General features: G+C 50.3%; 1 pseudogene; it reads right to left on the bottom strand.

Moving 5' to 3' along the window:
* Nucleotides 1-2600: 2600 nt before the first annotated feature.
* LOC118497890 lies at nt 2601-4352 on the bottom strand (annotated as a pseudogene).
* Between the last annotated feature and the right edge of the window lie 844 nt (nt 4353-5196).

The raw sequence follows: 5196 nt of genomic DNA, 5'->3' as shown, positions 1-5196 counted from the left end.
GGAGATGATAGAGCTGTGTGGATTTGCTCCTCACTGGATGTCTCCATCTAGTTCCTTTCATACTGACATTCACCACTGCACGGAATACTTCTCACTTTATTTATCTTTATATTCTATTTTTTAAAAAGCTACTTGAGGAAAATAGACACCTCTTCTTCAACTAGCAGAGTAACTGGCACAGTTGGCATTCAGTAAATGGCCAAGACTCTGACAGTGTGGCACAGTTGGTTGGGAATCATCCTACAAAGTGAAACATTGTAACAGAGTCCAGCCAGGAGGGAAGACTCAAATAGGGATCTGTAATACGATCCAGAAGAGCCTGGAGATAATTGGCTTCACACTAAAGGGCCACACCTGCCCAGAATGAGGCAGCTGTAGCCAATTGTGAGAGGAGCCGGAAATGAGGATTCAGTGGAGGACTGTCGCTGGGATTTAAACCGAGACGCAGCAGCCATTTGATGGGGAGAACCATGCGCAGCCCTGCGAGAGAGAACCACACAGCTTTAGCCAAGTGAAGACTCTTGCGGCCCTGAGGGAGAGAACTACGCGGCCTTGCCGGAGTGGAGACTACCGCAGTCCTGAGAGGGAGAATCACACGGCTCTGGCAGAGTGGGGACTCCCGGGGTCTGGGTAGACAGGACCACGTGCCTTTGCCAGAGTAGGGACGCCAGCAGCTTTAGGAGATACGGTACTCTGGACTGGGCAAAGGGGGAAGCAAGGAAGGACTGTGTCTGTTTGTGGGTGCTTGAAGGGACTTTAGGATTTTTGGTGAACACATTAGGTCCCTACTTTAAGTTGGCATAGCATTAAGTAAACGTTTCCTTTCCTTTTCACAAATCTCTGGCATTGAGAGACGTCTTTCCTCTGGCGGTGGACATAACAAACCTGGGGGCTTCTTTCAGTAATAGTATATCGTCCCAGGCCCCCCTTGTTTGTTCTGTAACAGTTTTTGGCCCCCCAGATGGGACGATAACTGTCCGTGGCAGACCGACCCCCTCAGGTGCGAGAGAGTGAGACTTAATTTCTCCCCAGTCCTCCTGAGGGCATCGGCCGCCTATCACGCCTGGAAAAGTGAAGAGGAAACGAAACGGGGAGAGAGAGAGCAGAGACGTGGAAGTGTTTTGGTTGAAAACTTGGTTTCTGTGTGCTTTTTTTTTTTTTTTCTCCAAATAATGGAGCGGGGATTTTGGATAATGAATCTGGAAATACCTGGTCTTCACGCCATCTGTAACATTTGCTTGCTTTGTTTGAACTTTTGCTTGCTTTGTTGGAACTGTCGGAGTAGTTCTGAGCCAGTCCCTAAGTGGAGCCCACTGGGTAGAATCCTAAGGGATTGGGAGAACTACTGTGCTAAGTCGACATACAAGGTTCCCTTGACTAAGCAGTTAATGGTTTATTAGTGTAACACGGTGTGGCCCACTTATGTTTGGGCTGATGAGCTGAGATGGCCACTGAATGGTTCTTTGAGTTACTGCATCATTGCTAGATTGAAACAGTGTTGCTGACGGTATGAACTATGGGAAGAGTTATACTGTCTTAATGCATTTATAATATTGCACAAGAGCTTTGTGCCAGACACAGAGAAGTGTGTGATGGTCCAGAAGAGAAAAGTGGCCTCAGAACCCCTCCCTGATAGCCGAACGCAGGAAGAGAAAGAGAATGAGGAGATAAACCTCATTAATGCTCTGCACCCAGGGAATGGGAGCTCGCAGACGGGGGGAACTCCAGTGGTGCTGCGACCTCCCCAAGAGGTGGGGGCCGCCACGACTCCCCAGCCCTTGCAGGGAGGAGAAGTCTCCACCGCAGATACGTGAGTTGGCTCCTTGAGCTATCCTCACCAGCGTATGGGAGGGGACCCCTTGGCGCTGGCAACCAGAGCCAGCTGGCCGGCACCGTCTTTACAGGAGGGCCCACCCTGCGTTCTGCCGCCAACTTCACAGGTGGGAGGGGCCCGTGCATCGCCTGCCTGTGGGGCACCCCAGGTCCAGTGGGTGGGGGTCGGCTCTATACTCGTGGTGGCCCAGCAGGTAGGAGGTGCCTGTGCTTTGACTCTGTCCAGCCCCCAGAGGGTGGGGTGCTTCTCCCAGGGACACCACCCTCTGCAGGTGGGAGGAGCCTGGCCCCCTGTGCAGCGTGAGGCCTTGTGGCACCACCCTCCATAGGTAACAGGGGTGTCCCAGAGGGCACCCCCTGCCTCCGCCCGCGAGGCAGTCAACGGGGTCCGCCGATATACCTGTAACGTTTGAAAAGGGATGGGACAGGAGGCGCGAAAGAACGGCAGCAAGACAAAGTATTCTGATCAAGCTGCAAATTTTATTTCTAATGCTGGGAGTTATATAGAGGAGGATAGAGGAAGGCAGAAAGGGGAAGTAGCTTTGATTGGAGGGCTCGTGGCCTGCTCTTAGCTGGGATTGGTTAGGGGACGCGTGATAGGCGCGTGATCAGGGCGCTGATTGGTACGCCGCCCGTGTGCTCTGATCGGGCGTTCGCATGGCTTCTGACCGCAGATATCCTGTTTGTGCAGGTGCAATCTTTCTTTATGATTGCATCAGCCTGTTTCAGGCTTGTCCCGGCCCCCAACATCTCCTCCCTTATTTTTATTTTAAGGTGAGGAGTGGACATTAACCGACTAGGGGAGGCAGTGGTCTGGCTCCTCCTGAGCTCGTCCCGAGCTCTGAAGCACCCTTTTCGGAGGAGAGGGTTGGGGCACTGACCTCTATGCAAGCCGACTTGCCTCTCAGGAGACATGGCAGGGCCACCTTCGGGGCAGCTTCTCCTTGCGATGCTTTGCTCTGCACCTAGCGGTATCCATTACAATTTATATGTAAAGCATAATGCCAAGGGTTATACTGTTCTCGTAAGAGGTGGGGGTGCACAGGAGAATTTATGCGCGAGGGCATTCTCGGAGAAAATGCTGCGAGTCAGTGCCAGGTTCATTCATTTCTAGCTGATGATAATGTATCTGGATAGGTTTGCCAAGAAGGGAGTTAAGTTGGTCTCGGATGAGGTTTGTGGTGCACCTGAGAACCCAGGGAGCAAAGGTCAGGAAGAGAATGATAGCTATTAAAGGCCTGAGGAGAAGGAGAAGAAAGGGGAGTAGTCCGTTGAAGGCTGTAAGGAAAGGGCTCTCAGTCAGAGCTTTTCGTCGTCTTTCCAGATCTTCTTGAAGGGTTTTGATCTTGTCCCGGACGATGCCTCACTTGTTGGCAAAAAAGCAGCATCGTTCCTGTAAAGCTAAACAAATGCCTCCCTGCTCTGCTGTGAGTAAGTCTAGGCCTCGTCTATTCTGGAGGACTACCTCTGCTAGGGAGTCTAGTTGGTCTTGAATGTCAGTAATAGTACTGGATAGGGCTTGGACATCATCGACAAGTTGTTTGGAAAGTTTTGTATAGGAGTGAACTGCAACTCCTAATCCTGCAGTTCCGGTAGCTACCGCTCCAGAAACTCCTAGACCAACAAGCAGGGGAATAATAGCTAAGGCTCTTTTGTGTCATCCTGCGAAGTGGTCAAAAGCAGGAACGGGGACGGGTTCATCCCCTGGGATAATGTCTATGTCAGGTAGTAAGGCAGCTAGGGCACATAGCCCTGTCCAATTGGCGGGCAGGGTGGTGAAAGCTAGATTATTACCACAAACGAATGCTCATCCTGGACCAGGGCAGAGGGATGTGCTGTAATTAAGCGTGTGGCTGCAATTGGTAAAGCTAGCGAAACCAACAGAAATATCAAAAGAATTATTTTGTAATTTCTTATAGATGCAGGGGGAGGAGTAAAAAAGCATAGGCTGAACTCTAAAGGGTATGCTGAGGGTGCAATTTTGTTCGGTGACATTCAGGGCTGATATGTTGGTGGGGACAGCTAGAGGCATGGGGGTGCCTTGGCTTAAGCATAACCAACAATCTTGGGCTAGTGTAGGGTTGGAAATATTTAGTGCCCGATGGGTGGCTGTCAAAATGTCTGTCGTTTGGGTATCTAGATCTATTCCTCGCGACTTGGGAAGAGCCAGAGGGTGATGGGTGAGTTTAGGGAACTGATTTTCAATGAGCTGTTCTATTTGGTTCTGGACGGTGAGTTCTCTTATGATATCTTGAGGCCCACCTCCATCAGAAGTGTGAATAGGAGGAGTTTGTTCCCAGCACACTGACTGTCCTACAGTGCCTTGGCAGCCGGCTTGTAAGTATTTGGTGGAACTAAGGCCAATGAGTGATGAGCTATCTCCCCAGTCTCCTACGTTGGCAGCATTTTTTGTTTTCTGGAGTATGGCAGTAAAATATACCTTATTGCCAAGGGTATATTTTTGAACATTATTATAGCAAGAAGAGTGCATTGTTGAATAAAAGGAGGTGCATGGGCATGGTCCTGGTTTCCTTCATTGTCTTCCCATTTAAGGGTTTTAGAGCTTTGTTGTGGATTGGTAGACTGTCCTATGCCACGCAAATGTGTGGCAGCTATGGTTAGGGGCCAATTTCAAGGCCATTGAGACTCAGAAATAACAGTGGCATCGGCTCCTGTGTCAATAATACCTGAAAAGGCTTTACCATTAATTCTGAGTTCGAGTAAGAGACGGCCCTCGGTAACCTGTTGCACCCAATATGCATCGGAAGAGCCGGGGGGGCTCGACCCTCAAAAAGGTTTTTGAAAATTGGAATTAAGATGTTGAAGGGGGAGGATGATTATTTGGGCTAACCTAGTTTCTTTGGGCATGGTAATTAAATCTGAAGTGGTGGAAAGGATAATTTGGATTTGTCCTTCAAAATCATTATCTATAATGCCAGGGAGGACTTGTATCCCTTGTAGAGTAGAACTGACTCGGCCAAAGATAAGCCCAAAAGTATTGGGCAGTAGGGGCCCGAAAATGCCGGTAGGGACTATTAGGGGACTATTGTCTGAAGTTAGTACTGTGTCGGTGGCGGCACAGAGGTCCAATCCTGCGCTGCCTGCTGTGGCCCTCCACAGGTCTGTGACATAGCGGAGTGATTGATTACTGGGAGGGCAGGGATCTGTGGGTGGAGTGATTGGGGAACGAACTGTGTAGCCCCGGAGTTCACACCCAGTATGGGGCCCTGGGGCTGGGCCCTGTTGGAGTTTCCCTGCTGCGGGGGAATGGGCTGTCCGTAAATGTCTGTCTTAGATCTGCATTCTGAGGACCAGTGAAAACCCTTCTTACAGCGAGGGCATTTCGTGGCAGGGGCTCTTGGA

Source organism: Phyllostomus discolor, chromosome 13 (genome assembly GCF_004126475.2).
Source record: "Phyllostomus discolor isolate MPI-MPIP mPhyDis1 chromosome 13, mPhyDis1.pri.v3, whole genome shotgun sequence".
Lineage (NCBI taxonomy): Eukaryota > Metazoa > Chordata > Mammalia > Chiroptera > Phyllostomidae > Phyllostomus > Phyllostomus discolor.
The sequence above is the reverse complement of the archived record's forward strand: the minus strand, read 5'-3'. Positions and strand labels throughout refer to the sequence as shown.